Source organism: Marmota monax, unplaced genomic scaffold, assembly GCF_021218885.2.
Source record: "Marmota monax isolate L192 unplaced genomic scaffold, Marmota_monax_Labrador192_F-V1.1 WCK01_AAM20220418_F8-fsc00051, whole genome shotgun sequence".
NCBI classification, from domain to species: domain Eukaryota; kingdom Metazoa; phylum Chordata; class Mammalia; order Rodentia; family Sciuridae; genus Marmota; species Marmota monax.
Genome location: NW_026695202.1, coordinates 5,759,753 through 5,777,063, shown reverse-complemented (window position 1 = coordinate 5,777,063; position 17,311 = coordinate 5,759,753).

The window sequence follows — 17,311 nt, the reverse complement described above, 5'->3', positions numbered from 1 at the left end:
AGGTGGTACCTTACTCTGCTGCCTCCTTGCACAACAGGTGAGTCTGTAGTTGAGGACATGGTTGACGTGTTCTGGGTGATTAGGGTTAGCTGCTGAGAAGCCTCAACAGGGTAGTTCTTGTGCCTGGGGCAGCTCCAAGGTCAGTCTTCTAAAGAGGGGTGGCAGCCCCCACCTCTTCTGGTTCCCCAGAAACCACTGGTGCTGGACCCACTTTCTTCATTTATCTCAGCACACGCTGGGTTAAATTCCTTTAACATGGAAATACTGCACAAGATAGTTAACCTAATGGCCAAAACCCCAAAGCAAGAAGAAATTGAGATATTTAAGTGAGAATGAAGCCAGTATTGCTTATTTACAACTCTCTTCCATTTTTTACCTTAAGATGATAAATTAGTAACCTCTCATTTGACAGGCCTTTTCTCTGAGCCTTCTCTGTGCCCTTGCAGGTGGCTTCATCCACTGCTGCTGTTGGGTAAGTGGTCACGCTGGGAGGCAGACTATGAATGTGGGCTCTGGAGTCTGTAGAATGGTCTTCTCTGGGCTTTGCAGCATGATGGTTTGTGTCCTTGGCCAAATTATGTAACTGGTGCCTTTTAATTTGTAAATAGAGAATGAAGGGGTTCCCTTTTGTTAATATTGTTTGGTGTTAGGTTAGTTGACATGTGTCCTCAGCTATCACAATGCTTGACGCACAGTAAACAACAGCTAATATCATTCAGTTGCATATTAGCCTAGATTTTTCACGTTAGCCTAGATTTCTATCCTAAGAAACATTGACTGTAGATGACCCAAGAAGCTCTAAACTTTAGAAATACAGTAAAACTGGAATAAATGGTTTTTAAGGCCAAAGCTGAGAAACTGGCTCATAGTATTCTCAAGGGTCAGTGTGTGGTTGGCGTTTCCTTCCTTAAAAGGCCATTGCTCATAATTCTATGTTGTGCTGAGGTGCTCGGCAACCTCAGAAGCATCAGTAGGCACCAGTATTGCGGACTAATCGGTCAGCCTTTTCACTTTGTTTACATGCATACACACCTTGCAGTAAGCAATCCTTTACCTGTCCTGAGAGTATAACACAAGCCGAAGCGTTTACATCACACAGGTGAATTTACATTATCTGAAAATTGAACTACATCCCAGGGGCACACACTGAAGAACAACCTTGCTCCAGATACACAGATGATCACTGTCCACTCACCCCTTTCATATGTTGAAGTTATAACCTCCAGTATCTCACAAGGTGGCCATACTGGGATATGATTAAAGAAGTAATTAAAATGAGGTCCTTAAGATGGGTCCAAATTCAATGTGACTGGTGTTCTCATGAGAGGAAGGTTTGCAGGTGGATTCATACAGAGATAGATAGTGTGAAGACGAGGGAGAAGGTGCACACCTGCAAGCCAGGCAGAGGCCTGGGCAGGTCCTTTCTTCACAGCCCACAGACAGTCCTTCCGACACCTTGTCTTGGACTTAGGGCCCCCAGAACTGTGGGAGGGTATGTGTCATTCCGGCCCTGCAGTCTGAAGTACTTTGTTGGGGCAGCCTTGCAAATCAAATCCCGTCTAAGCAAACATGCCCCTGTGTAATGATTGTGTAAAGAGGAGCAGCTTCCAGAATAGTGCCTACAGATGCGGCAGGGCAACGTGAAAGGTGGTGACAATTAGTTGTGGTCTGTGTTCCACCAGCAGATTTCTCTGCCGTCCAAGGGATGGACTAGCTCAACAGTCTCCTTAGTTTTTCTTGCCTAACACGCTTGAGGCATCATAGTCCTCAGGTCTGTTAAAACATCAGACAAAGCACAGCTTTCTTTTCAGAAACCATTTAAGTGCTGTCTGTTTAAGGCACTTCAGGGGAAAAGGAGAAATAACCAGCGTTCTGCCCCTTCCCTGTGGTCCTTGAGATCTCGCAGTGCCTCCAGCATCTGGGTTCCCATCTAGATCACTGAAGGAAATAAAGCATATCGGGGTCCAGTGGGCCCTAGCTGGGCTCTGCAGGTGGTTCTGAAGTAGCCCACTGGAGTTTTCTGTGGAGTCAGGCAAGATACAGATGATTTCTCAGGCGGGGCAGGCTCTAGCAGTGTTGTTGGTCACATTTCACCTGTTGATGGGAACACACGCCATGCAATGCGTTGTCAGTGGATTGATGGTGTGTGAACATCCTAGGGTATACTTAAACCTAGATGGCATAGGTCAGTCACTGCATGTGGCCTCTTGATGTGATCAGGGGAATAAAACCTTGATGTATGAGGCTGTTGCAGCATGGTTTATAACAAACTTAAAAATAACAACAACAACAATAAAGGGAGTACTTAAACTAGTAAAAAGCACAGTAAATACAAAACCAGTCGCAGTCATTAGACATGTACTGTGTATCGTCCATAAGTGTGTGTGCTGTAATACAACTGGCAGTGCAGTAGGTGTGCTTACCAGCATCACCACAAACGAGCAACGTGTCCTTCTGTGAGGTTATGACACAGATGACGTTGCCAGGGAGTAGGAATTTTCAGCTCCATTGTAGCAGGACCAGCCTGTTCTGTGACAGGAATGTCATCGTGTTGCCCATTATTGTAGGTGCAAAGTATTTTTAAGATCCAGGAGCAGGAGTGAAAAAGGCACCCCAAGAACAGAAGGTGAGCAAGGAAAGGCAGCCAAGGTGAGCCTGCTCGTGGGTGTGGTAAGAGAAGGCTGGCTCTGGGGAGAGAAGGAGGAGTGTTTGGAAAACCAGATCACACATTGGGAGTACAGGACTAAACAGAATGCTGGGTTTACCAAATCAGTCATTTTTTAATCGTTTTAAATTAGTTATAGTGTTTATTTGTGGTAGGCATTGTTATAATGCTTTATAAATAACACACTCTGCAAAGATGATCTGGGACTATCCCTAGTTTACAGAAGCAACTGAAACACAGAGCGGTTAAGAAATTGGTCCACAGTTACAGTTACAGTAAGAGGCAGAGCCTAGACTCAGTCTGTGTCTAACCACTGAGCTTATTTTTAAATTTTATTTATTTAACATTTATTTTTTTTAGGAGTAGTTGAACACAATACCTTTATTTTATTTTTTTATGTGGTACTGAGGATCGAACCCAGGGCCTTGCACGTGCCTGACAAGCACTCTACCACTGGGCCACAACCCCAGCCCCTGAGCTTATTTTTTAAATGAACATATGTGTGAGAGAGAGAGAGAGTGTGTGTGTGTGTGTGTGTGTGTGTATGTGTGTTGCTGGAGATCTATCCCAGGGCCTTGTGCATGCAAGGCCAGCACTCTACCAACTGAGCTATATCCCCAGCCTGAACATACTCTCTTTTTCATGATTTTTTTTTTTTTTTAGTTGTAGGTGTATACAATACCTTTATTTTATTTATTTTTACGTGATGCTGAGGATTGAACCCAGCGCCTCGCATGTGCTGGGTGAGTGCTGTACCACTGAGCTACAACCCCAACCCCAAATGAACCTACTTTTTTAAACTTCGTTTTTCTATGTGGTGCTGAGAATTGAACTTGGTGTCTGTACCACTGAGCCACAACCCCCGCCCCCACGGAGTTTTACTGATTGTCCAGTAGTAGCTTATTTGGAATTGGGATCTCACCAAAGCATATATCTAGGTATTATGGTTTGAATCTTAAATGTCCCTCGGAGGCTCGTGTGTTAAAGGCTGATGACACTATTGGGAGATGTGTGGAGCCTGGTGAAAGGAAGTTAGATCATTGCAGGGAGCGCCCTAGAAGGGAATGTTGGGACCCCGGCCCCTTCTCTTCCTCTTCTTCCTAACTTTGCTCTACCTTGTGTTCCCTGCTATCTTTGCCACAGGTCCAAAAGCAATGGAGCTAACAACCAAGGACTGAAATCTCTGAAACCATGAGCCAGAATAAATTTTTCCTGTTTACAGGTTGATGATCTCAGGTCCTAGTGAGGAAAGCTGACTGACACACTATGCTATGATTCTTTAATCAAGATCTGAACTATGCCATTTAGACACAGCCTGTTTATAGTCATGAGTGGGGACTCACGGGAAGCATGCTTTGTTCTTTGTGTTTTCTGCTCCTCTGCAGCCTACCTTCCCACTTCCAAACTCACCTTTGTACTCTGCTATATACTTGCTGATGCTTAGGCTGGAAACAAATCTTGGGATAGGACAAACATCAAGATAGATTTATGGCCAGAATAGGGGGAGAGAATAGATTTATGGCCAGAATAGGGGGAGAGAATCATTTAGGGTGAAAGGTATTTATGTTGGGAAAACTTAGGTCCTGAATGATCTGTCATTGATCAATATTTAATAATTCTGGTTCCCCTTAGCTAGCATTTGTGACACATTTGCCTGCAGATGTAGTCCATTCTTATCATTTAGTCCTCACAGAGCATTATAAAAGTAGGCTTATGCAGTTTTCTAGATGTTGGAAATGAAGTTCAGAAAAATTAGTTTCCTGCAGCCCGGGAGTACTTTTAAAAATATGTATTTTTTCAGGAGTTCTTCCATGTTAATCTACACGGAGCAGCAAAATGTTTTGACTCTGCTTTTGTTCTGACATCTCTTCCAGGGTGCATCACACTGTTCCCTGCACTAGTCGCATATGTGCACTGGGGTTATGAAATACATTTTTCATAAGCAAAGAACACCTCTGTGGGACTTTGCTTCCAGTTGGTTAGTGACAGCTGACACTTCGCTATGAAATATGAATTATTCAGAAGTGTGAGAGAGAACATAATATTCTGTTTTAGGGACTTTTAAAGACTTTTAAAGATGACTTAGGTAGCAGCTGCATAAAGCATTGCATCTGGAATTCTCATCATGCAAATAGTGTGTTTCATGGCAAGAGAAAAGCAGGGTAGTCCACTCATTCAGTAAGTATTTGTTTTCGTTAGTAAAGGAAGATGTTAGACTTATTAAAGGGGTTGAAGTGGGTGATCATATGTAAGAAATAGTGGTGGTGACCAGAAAATTCAGTTCCAAGCCCAAAGCATCCATTATAAAGGAAGATAACTCCAGTATATAATCCTGCAGTGTCTTAAGTATTTTCAAAATAACAACCTCATAAAGTAGGTTTTAATATTCTTGTTTTCTAGAGCCACAGAGAATCACAGAAGTTGATCCAGCTATTAAGGTCTAGGAGTGGAATTAGAGTCCTACTTCTGCATCCTATTGCTTCCCCCACTAATTACACCAGTTATTAGTGTGACTGTGGGAAAGTCACTTAACTTGGATGACTTTGTACTTATTTTGGTAGTTTATAATGATGATTCAAATTCTGATTGATAAGTATACTTGAGAAATTTGGAGACTGAATGGTGGGAACAGACATTGCAAAAATTCCAAGTGGTGAGGCATCCCATTTAGCTGAATTTTATAACATAAAACAGAAATCACAATCATTAAGTCTAATGAGGGAGACTATTAAGTAGTTATAAAACATCAATGTGGAATGCATAGCATGGAAATCTACATAGGTTGAAGGATGAGGGGAAGCTTCTCGGAGTGACATTTAAGCTGAACTTTGATGGATGAATGCAAGTAGCCAAAGAATGAGTAATATTTTCTATACAGAAGGAAGAGCAGGATGATTGGTTAAGGTTCTATCAGAAACAGCAAACTGCATGAAGTGGGGAACTGTTAAACATTTCATAAAAGGGACATGACATTGTGGTCCTCTCGTAGCTGTTCTTCCTCATTGTCCCAGAGACCGTATTCCATGAAATAAGGCATATAAACTAGCCCCTTTTGCAGACAAATTATTATATATCAATAAAATTAACTGAAAACTAAGAACTGAGAGAGTTTAATAAGGTGCCCAGTACAAAGAAAGCATAAAAATTTCAGTAGCTCTTCTATATTAGGAATAGCCAACTTCAAAATACAAGGAAGCCTGCCCTCTTCCTCTTCCTCTCTGCCTTCTTCCTCTCTTCTCTCTGCCCTCCTCCTCTCCTCTCCTCTCCGCCTCTCCTTTTCTTCTCTTTGGGCCGCCCCCAATAAAATCTCTTGGTTGAAAAAAAATACAATGAAGAACGTCCTATATACATTAGTATTAAAGTCATAAGACAGGACTGAATTCAACAACTGCAAAGTTTATGAAAAGAAAATAAACTTCATTGAAAAATATGAAAGGATATAATGCAAAGTTGTCTTATGAATCTAAATGGGACACATTTAATGGCATGGAATTCTTAAAATTTCTCTATAACTGTAAATCCACCAACACCATTCAATATCCCAAAGGTTTTTTTTTTTTTTTTTTGGTGGGGGGGGTGTGTGGTTCTTTTTTGGTGGTGGTGCTGGAGATTGAATCCAGGGCCTTGTGCTTGCGAGGTCAGCACTCACTCTACCAACTGAGCTATATCCCCAGCCCCAAAGGTATTTGTATGAAACTTAATAAGCTTATTTGAAAATGAAGGCATAAAGAATAGGAATTTACAATCACAAGAGACAAATGACACAGTGGAGAAAAGTAACGTGCAAGAGATAAAAATGCACTTACAAATCATTATTTTAAATATTTTTTTTGGTTGTCCATGGACCTTTATTTTATTTATATGCAATGCTGAGATTCGAACCCAGTGCCCCACACCTACAAGGCAAGTGCTGTACCACTGAGCTACAATCCCAGCCCCACAAATCAATTTTTAAAAGCACAAAACAATTAGCAAAATAACAGATAAAAAATACAGGGGTAGGTTTGTGGCTCGTCTGTAGTGCACTTGCCTGGCATGTGTAAGGCACTGACTTTGATTCTCAGCACCGCATATAAATAAATAAAGTGCAGTTATATTGACTTTGCCTATAAGGTGGTAAAGATGTATATGATCAGTACCATCCATTCTTTTTTTTTTTTTTAAGAGAGGAGAGAGAGAATTTTAATATTTATTTTTCAGTTTTTGGCGGACACAACATCGTTGTTTGTATGTGGTGCTGAGGATAGAACCTGGGCCACACGCATGCCAGGCAAGCGTGCTACCGCTTGAGCCACATCCCCAGCCCCAGTACCATCCATTCTTAACCTGGATTTGAGAAAAAGAATACTTTGGGGATGTTAATTGCTAAAAGCTCTTTTAGAAGGCAATTTGGCAATATAAATAAGTATAAAAAACTATACGTTTTGATTCAGTTATCTTCTAGAAATCTATCTTGTGGAAATACTCATGCAAAAAAGGTATGTACAGTATCGTCAGCCTTTCTTATGGGTGTATGATGAGGCTATGCCAGTATTTGTAACAGTGAAAATGGAAAAAGAACAATAAACAAACACAAAAAACAACGAAACCCCCTAAGTGTTCTCCTAAAGAAAATGTTAAGCTATCCTTACTAAGCAATATAATGCTGACAGATGAACGAAGCAAATCTGTATGTGCTAATATAGAAATACCAACAAGACACATTAAATGGAGGAGCATGTGGCCTGATTATCGTCTATCCCTAAGTCTGTATTAACACAAACTGTACAGAGGGCTCTGTAGAAGTCAGTCCTGTTTTGCTGTGTGGAATGTTCCCACCAAAACTAATTAATGAAATTTAATCCCTACTGTGAAGTGTGAAAAGGGGGGAAACTTAGTCTGACTCTGATATTTGGAGGTGGGCCTTTTGGGAGGTAATTAAGGTTAAAGGAGGCTCTCATGGTGGGGCTCTGATTCAGTGGGATTATGGCTTTGTAAGAAGAGGAGACACCTGATTTAGAATGCCATGTGATTCCCTGCCTTGCCTTGGGACTACAGAGGACTTCCCCACATGTGGCCACCAGAACTTCCCAGTCTTCAGAACTGTGAGCTGAACAAACTTATTCTTTACTAATTGCTAAGAATGTGATGTTCAGTTATAGCAACAGAAATGAACTAAGGTAACTTTTCTTTCATTTCGTTTTGATGTTTTATACTGTAGAGATGAGAAAGTTAAAAACTGTCAGGGGCTGGGATTGTGGCTCAGTGGTAGCGCACTTGCCTACCCATCATGTGTGAGGCACTGGGTTCTACCCTCAGCACCACATAAAAGTAAATAAATAGCCAGGCATGGTAGCATACGCCTGTAATCCCAGCATCTCAGGAGGCTGAGACAAGAGGATCGTGAGTTTAAAGCCAGCCTTAGCAAAAGTGAGGCACTAAGCAACTCAGTGAGACCCTGTCTCTAAATAAAATATAAAATAGGGCTAGGGATGTGGCTCAGTGGTCGAGTGCCCCTGAGTTCAATCCCCAGCACCACCCCCTAATAAATAAATAAATAAAGGTGTTGTGTCCATCTACAACTAAAAATATTTTTTAAAAAACTCTGAGGTTCCTTTCTGGATAAGATTCCAAACAGAATTAAAAATACCTTTAAGGCTGGGATGTAGCTCAGTAGCAAAGCATCTCATTCACAAAGCCCTGGGTTTGACTCCCAGTTCTAAAAAAAAAAAAAAAAATACCTTATTGTATAAGACTGATTTGAAACTAAATTACATGGGAGAGAGAAGCAGGGTCTGAGGCATCTACTATGCCGGTTTGTTATAGGACTGGGGTGGTGTATTTTCACTTTTAGAGCTGGTGGTTATGGTGGATGGAGCCTTTCCAGTGTGGCCTGCAGCCTCCTGACCCAGCTGCACCTTGCATGCTCACCTTTGTGATATGGAATTGGAGGTCACTCCTAGGAGTCAGCTTGGATTCATTGCTTCAGCCTTGGAAGATGCTGTGAGCTATTCATTCTAATACATTCCTTTTGTTTCAGCTAACTAGGGAGATTTTGTTGTCAATACACAAGAATCTTGAACAAACAATAGACTTAGGAAATGTAGGAAACAGATCCTCAAGGAAATGGCATCCTGGTCTAGTTGTCTGACTGGCTGGGTTTTAAAGCAACAAGGGTCTAGATACAATTGAGGAGGGGGACATAGAATTGTAGCTGGTACCCATGGCTGGTATATGTGTTAGATTGTCATCTGGAATGAAAAGTATCTACATTGATGAATTTAGCCTAATCTGGATTGTGTCTGCTTTCCTGGTCTTGCACCCTTAGGATCTGTTTTGACAAATATTCTTCAAGATTTTGCTGGCTTGTTGGGAAATTGTTGCAATTCTGTTAATATATAGATTCCCCCAAATTTGACTTTGGAGTTACAGGGAATTTGAGAGTCTCATCTAGTCACAGGTCAGAGGCAGTCAGAGGCGGTAGGAGTGGTGGGTGAGAGTGGAAGGTCTTTGGGGAGATGACCCCTCGAGGTGAGGTCGTGACAAGGTTTTTTCAAGAAAGAGCACGTCTCATTAACTGGGAGAAGAGGGGCTTCTTTTGTTGGCAAAGGAAATCTTTGGGGTTTTGGGTACTTGGAACCGTGGAATCCTCTCAGAGGTCACCATTTCACTTTTTAGGTTTGCTGTTTTTCCTTCAAAATTGTTTAATTTTCATTCAAGAAACTGCTGAAGGTGTGAATTCAACCTGTACATCTTTAATCTGAGGATCAGACTCTTTTCTGGTTCATTATTGTGTCAGTCTTATGGCTCCAGGAGTAAGAAACTCCAAGGCAATGATATGATAACTAACTCCCTGATCCCTGACTTAGCTTGTCTATAGGCAGTTGGATATGAATAGGAAGCATGCAGTGTTCAAATTGTCTATTTCTTGTATCAGTTTTGGTAAGATGTTTTTTTAGGAATTTGTCCATTTTATATACATATTCATATTTAGTCACATAAGTTGTTCACAGTATGTTCTGTCCTTAGTCCATAGTGATGACCCCATTTTACTTCTAATGTTACTTTTTTGTTGTGATCATTCTTTTTAAAATTATTTATTTATTTTTAATTTTAATTAGACATATATGAGAGCAGAATGCATTTTGGTTGCAGCACAACTTTTCATTTCTCTGGTGGTACATGATGTAGCATCACACCATATGTGCAGTCACACATGTACCTAGGCTAATGATGTCCATCTCATTCCATCCTCTTTCCTACCCACTTGTGATCATTCATTCTAAACAATCAGGCTTTTTTCCTTGACTTCCTATACTGTATGTGTGTTTTCTATGACATTAATTTCTCCTTATTTCCTTCTGTTCACGTTTTTGGGATTTAATTTTTGTTCTTTTTGTAAGTTTGTAAGATAGTCACTTGGATAGTGATTTTCAGTTTTTCTTTTCTAAAATGCATTTAAAGCTATAAAAAATCTGAATACAGTTTTAGTTACATCCTACAAGATTTGATATGCCATACTTTCATTTTCATTCAATTAAAATATTTTCTAATTTCTGTTGTGCCTCTCCCTTGACCCATGGATTATTAAGAAATGAATGACATATTTCCAAATACTTAGGAATTTTCTAGTTATTTTCAAACTGATTTCTAGCTTAATGTCAGGACAGAGAACACAGTTTGAATAATTTTTATTCTTAAAAGTTTGTTGATACTTGGTTTATGGTCCTACATGTGGTCAATTTTAGAAGATGTTCTGTGTTTCCTTGGAAAGAATGTATATTGTTATTTTGGGGTAGTCTTCTATGAATCACAGTTAGATCAACTTGTAAATCATGTTGTTTAGGCTTCTCTGCTGAAGTTTTTGTCTGCTTATTTCATCAGTTACTGGGAAGTTATGTTAAACTCTTCCATTCTGATTGTAGATTTGCTTCAGTTCTGCCAGTTTTGCTTCCCCTATTTTGGAAAATGTTACTGGATATTGAAAATTTAAAAATGTTATCTTTCATGTTGGCTGATAGCTACTATCGTTATACAAAGGAAACAAACTACCTTTATGTCTTTCCTTAAAGTTTATTTTGATATTAGAATACTGCCCGAATTTTGTGATTTGAATAGTATGAATTTTTCTACTTTCTTACATTCAAACTTGGTGTCTTGATTCTTAAGTTATGGCTTTTGTGAGCACCATGTAGTTATATTTGTTTTTATATATTTGAATAATCTACCTTTCACTTTACTTAATTTACATATAATTATGAATTGGGCTTAAATCTTCCATCCACTCATTCTACCCATTTTGTATGTATTTCCCTCTACTTGTCTGCTTTGGATTAGTCAAGCATTTCTTACTCACTTTCCTTGCCTATGGCTTGTTATGTTTGTTCAGTAACCTTTGAGTGGTTAGCTTAGAGATCACAACATCTTTACTTATCAAGTGTATTATCAACACGTTTTTAAAAATATTTTTTAAATTGTCAGTGGATGTTTATTTATTTATATGTGGTGATAAGACTCTAACCCATCTTAAAATACCTTAACTTCATCTCCTTTCACCCTTTTATGTTGTTAGGCATTTTAGTTTTACAAACATTTTAAGCTCTACACATTATTATTTTATATAGTGATGTTCATTTAAATTAACCAGATTGATAATTTTTCCTTCTTATGTTTCCATGTTGTTATCTGGAATCATTTTCATTCTAAGTTTAGTGTAGGTTTTGTGTTTTAAAAGTGTCTTAATCTTTTAAAAATCAGATTTAGGGGCTGGGGATGTGGCTCAAGCGGTAGCGCGCTCGCCTGGCATGCGTGTGGTCCGGGTTCGATCCTCAGCACCACATACAAACAAAGATGTTATTTCTGCCGAGAACTAAAAAATAAATATTAAAAAAAAATCTCTCTAAAAAAACAACAACAACAACAAAAAAATAAAAATCAGATTTATTGGGATTCACCCACTTTAAGTGCAAAATTCAGTGGTCTCTAGTATACTGAGTCACGTAACCATCACCACTGTCTTATTTATTCCTGCCATCCCTGATCCCTTGTGCCCATTTGCAGTCATTCCTTCCCAGTTCCAGGAAATCGCTACTCCAGGTCTATAGATTTGTCTTCTGTGAAAATGTCATCTAAGTGGAATCATAGAACATTGTGGCCTCTTGTGGCCAGCTACTTGAGCATTTTTGAAGTTTTCATCAGTGCTGCAGTAGACGACTTCATTCCTTTTTATCAGAACAGAAATCCATTGATGGATGTTGGGATTGGTTCTACTTTTTAGCATTTAACGTTTGTATACATGTTTGTATGGATATGTTTTTTTTTTCTGGAGTGTGCACCTGGGAGTGGAATTGCAGGTTCATATGGTAAATTTATGCTCAACTTTTTAAGAAAGTGCTGAACTTCTCCAAAGTGGCCACTCACTTTACATTTCTACTAGTAACAGTTAAAGATTCCAGTTTTCCCACATCTTCACTAACACCTGCTCCATGATTTTTTAAGTGTAGCCTTTCTGGATGGTGAGAAGAGGCATCTCATTTTGGTTTTGATGAGCATTTTCCTCATGACCAATGATGTTTTCGTCTTTCTTCACACCTATTGTTTCAAATTTTTTTGTCACTTTGGAAAAATTCTTAGTCATAAGCTCTCTGAATGTAGCTCTTCCTCATCCCACTCTCAGATTGCAATTACATGTTAGACTTTCGTACTGTCTGCTATATGCTTTTTTTTTTTTTTTTTGGTACCAGGCACTAAACTCAGGGGCACATGACCCCTAAGCCACATCCCCAGCCCTATTTTGGATTTTATTTAGAGACAGGTCTCACTGAGTTGCTTAGTGCCTCCCTTTTGCTGAGGCTGGCTTTGAACTCATGATCCTCCTATCTCCGCCTTCTGAGCCACTGGGATTACAGGTGTGCACCACTATGCCCAGGTGTCTTATGCTTTTTTATGTACTTTTTCCTCTGTGTGTGAAAAAAGAATACTTCTTCAGCCAATATGTCATCAATCCCAAGTATAAAATATAATGTTTTTCAGTTGTAGAATTCCCATTTGATTCATTAAAGTTTATGACATAGTCAATCTTGCTTTCTCTTTTCTTGGATGGATGAGTACTGGCTATTTCAAAGTTAATGTCCAGTGTAAATCCAATGTGTGTATTTCTTGTAGGTCTGTTTCTTTCTTGGTCCTATTTTTTTCGTATTCCTGGTATTTTTTTTTTTTTTTTAGAGAATTTTAATATTTATTTTTTAGTTTTCGGCGGACACAACATCTTTGTTTGTATGCGGTGCTGAGGATCGAACCCGGGCTGCACGCATGCCAGGTGAGCTCGCTACGGCTTGAGCCACATCCCCAGCCCTCCTGGTAATTTTTAATGGAATGGTGGAGATTGAATGTGAAAAACTCTGGAAGGAGCGGGATGAAACTGCCCTCTTCCAGAGAGGATTCGCCCTCATCTCTTCACAAATAGGGCAGGGCCACCATCTTCTACCCAAATCAAACTTCTCAAGGATGGGCTTCAGGTTTTGCAGGCTGGCTCTTGTACCTCTGGCTTCCTTCACCTTCCAGGTGCAGCCTCAGGGCGGCCAGGAGAGCCTGCAGTGTTTTAGACCCTTCCTCCAGCTCTTCCTCAAGTGCTACCTCGGGTACTTCAACTTTTTTTTACCCCCAGTATTGAGACTGCTGAACGCTCTGATGCATTTTCTATCCCCCCGTCCCAAAGTTTATCACTGCAGAACATAAAAATGGGTAAATGCCTGAGAAGAAAATCAGCTTAGTGTGAAGGGTCCTTCTCTGCTCATCTCTTCTCCAAGGATTTTCGTCCAGCAGATCCTGGCTGCCTTAAAAGTTTTCCAGTGACTTCAAATAGATGTTGCCTGCAGTCTGTCCAGCTTCCTGCTTGTTCCCAGTGGCCGGACAGTTAAAGCAGTTCTGTCAGCTGGAACGGACATAGTTGGCCCTCCAACTATGAGGGTATCTGTGAGTTTCGCCTCCATGGATTCAACCACCATGGGGGAAACTACTTGAAAGCAAAACCTGCATCTGTACTGAACTTGTGTAGACTTTTTTGTTATTATTCCTTAAACCAGACAGTGTAACTAACAGCTGTTTGTACAGCATTTACATTGCATTAGCATTATGAGTAATGTAGAGATAATTTAAAGTGGATGAGAGAATGTGTGTAGATTACATGAAATACCTAGGAGGGACTTAAGCACCCCTGGCATACCCCACAAACACCAAGGGAAGAGAGTATCCATAGCAAGTCATTTTTAAACTCAAATTCTGGATATTTGCTGACTGTATTTTTTCCTTTAAGTTTTCTTGCAAAGACCTCTTTTTCCCCATCCCCCCCCCCCCGACCCAAAGTGCCACATGCATTTAATATTTCACCTTATTGAAAAAGGCTTCATAATATGTAGTTGGAATTGTCCTGAAAATTAAGGCCTATGGTTACACCTATATAATGCTCCACCTATTCATGTAAGTTTGTGTTTCTACCTTTTACAACAACTGGACTCTGAATTTGAATTTTAGGCTATAATTAGCTGGAGGCTGCTTATAGTTGGGTAAAGCTTTTTTAAACGTTAACATTGGTTTTTCACTTTGACAGATATGCTTGACCCTAAGCACTCTATATCCTACCTGATGAAAAACCAATCACAACAACCATCAGTGATAAAAACAATGTTCCTTCCCCCATTTTTCAAGCCAGGAAGGCATCCTCTCTAGGCCACAATTCTTCAGGCTTGGATTTAGCCTCACTTCAGTGCAATCCATTCCCATGGTAGGAAGTGACAGGAACTCTCGCCTCAGTCCGTGTGGCATAGTGGAGCCTCCTTTTAAATCCCCGGGGTGTGCTGCTGCTGTTCTGGTGTACTCGGGGGTCTCCCCCACCGCCTGCACTGCACACCTAGCCAGTGCTCCGGTGCCCATGTCCAGATGTGCTCTAACAAGTAGCTTCAGAGCACCCTCTTGGCTCTGAACACACTCCCCGCTTTGCATTCAGCAGGCCTAGTGATTTCAAATCGAAAAGAAAAGTGTCCATCCTATTTTACTACTTAAAATTTTTGATATTGGGAATTTTTATTGTACATGTATTTAGGCTGATTCATATGTCTACATGAAACATTGAAAGTTCTTTATGGATTTAATTTTTCCTAAGAACATGAGGCCCAGGATGCATTTTTTTTAAAGTTTTTTTTTTTTTCTTTTAGGTACTAGGAATTGAACCCAGGGCTGTACCACTGACCTATATCCCAGCACCACCACCCCACTTTTTAATACATATTTTTATAGTTGTAGATGGACATAATACCTTTATTTATTTATTTTTATGTGGCTGAGGATCTAACCCAGTGTCTCACACATGTTAGGCAAGCACTGGGCTACATCCCTAGTCCCTCCTAGCCCCTTTTGAGATGGGTCTTGCTAAGTTGCCTAGCTGTGATCCTTCCCTCTCAGCCTCCTGAGTATTGTATCTAGGGTTACAGTTGTGCCCCACTGTGCCTGGCCAAGAGCTATTATTCTTTATAGAACACAGCAGATTTTGAGAAAAAATGAACTATTGACTTTAAACTGATCAGAGATGTATCCCCCTCTAGATGTCATTTTTATTATTTTATTAACACATTAATTGTACACGAGATTCACTGTAGTATTTCCTTACATGTACACAATGTGCACTGCTCATATCCACTCCTGCCTACCAGAAATTTCCTGGTCCCTAATAGTCACTATTCTACTTTCAGGTCAACTTTTCTCCTTTAGTTTCCTCATGAAAACTTTTATTTCTGTTACTTATTCACTTAAGAGGATATCCTCCAGTTCCATCTATTATGCTGCAAATCACAGAATTTTACTGTGCACGCACACATGTATATATAAAATTTTTCTTGTCCATTCTTCTGTTGACAGGCAGCTACATCCAGTCTAAATCTTGGCTTTTGTGGATAGTGCAATAATAAAAATGGGCATGAAGCTTTTTTTTGTATGCAGATTTCATTTCTTTTGGATATATACACAGGAGTGGGATTAGATCATTATTTTTAACTTTTTTATATTTATTTTTTAGTTGTGGTTGGACACAATAACTTTATTTCACTTATTTATTTTTACGTGGTGCTGAGGATTGAACCCAGGGCCTCACATATGTGAGGCGAGCACTCTACCGCTGAGCCACAACCTCAGCCCATATTTTTTAGCTCTTTTATTTTATTTTTTGGATTGGGGATTGAACCCAAGGATGCTTTACCATGGAGCTCTTTTTTATATTTTTTGTGAGACAGGGTCTTGCTAAGTTGTTGTGGCTGGCCTCAAACTTATGATCCTCCTGCCTCAGCCTCCTGAGTTGCTGTGATTACAGGCATGCACCAGTGCACACAGCTTATTTTTAGCATTCTGAGGAACTTCCACATTGCTTTCCTTAGCGCCTGCAATAATTTACAGTCCCACCAGTTGTTTTTAAGAATTACTTTTTCTCCACATCCTCACCATCATTTGTTGTTGTTTTTTGTGATTACAGCCATTCTAACTGGGCTGAAATTGTATCTTATTGTAGTTTTGATTTACATTTTCCTGATGGCTACTGATATTGAACATTTTTCATATATGTATCTTTTGAGAAATGGTGATTCCAATCATTTGCCCATTTAAAAACTGGATTATTTGCTTTTTAGTTCTTTATGTATATATGTTCATGATATAACCCTGCCATAGGAATAGCTGGCAAATATTTTTTTTTTCAAATTCTTTAGATTGCTTCTTCGCTGTTCCCTTTCTTGTGCAGTTTTTTAGTTTGACAAATCCTATTACCAATTGTTTTCTCTGCTTTTAGAATCCTACAGAAAATCACTGTACCAATATCGTGTTTCCCACTTTCCTACAGCAATTTCAAATCTTACATGAGGGCTTTGATCCGTTTTGACTGTTACAGAGGGTGAGAGTGGGGCCACGTTTTGTCTTTCTGCATGTGGATATCTGGTTCTCCAAGCACCACTCATCGGAGAGGCTGCCCGTTCTCCACTGTTGTTGGCTGTCAGAGCAGCTGGCTGGAGATGTGAGGGTTCCTCTCTGAGTTCTCTCTACTGTCCCACTGTCTGGTTCTATTGGCAGCCTGGCTCTGTGGTGTGTCTCAAATCAGGTATTGTGATGCCTCCAGTTTGCTTTCTGCCCATTGCTTTGGCTACCTGAGGTCTTCTGTGCTTCCACATGAATTCTAGGATTGTTTTTTTCCTAGTTCTCTGAAGAATTTCATTGCTATTTTGATATGAATTGTACTCAATCTGTTGATTGCTTTAAGTAGTATGGACATCTTAACAATATTTATAATTTCTTTTATCAGTGTTTTGTTGTTTTCACCATAGAGGCCTGTCACTTCGTTTATTCTTAGGCATTTTTGTGTGGCTACTGTGATTGGGACTGCTTTCTTGGTGTGAAGAAAAACTACTGATTTTGTATTCTGCTGCTTCACTAAATTCATTTATCAGTTCTGTCTTTTGGCTTTTCTGTGTATGGAATCTTAGCATTAGCAGAGATAATTTGACTTCCTCCTTATCTATGGCCTTCACTTGCCTAGTTCTAGTACTGTATTCAGAGTGGTGAGAGTAGACACCCTTATCTTGTTCTTAGAGGAAACAGATTCCGCCCCCGCCCCCCCCCCCCCCCCATTCA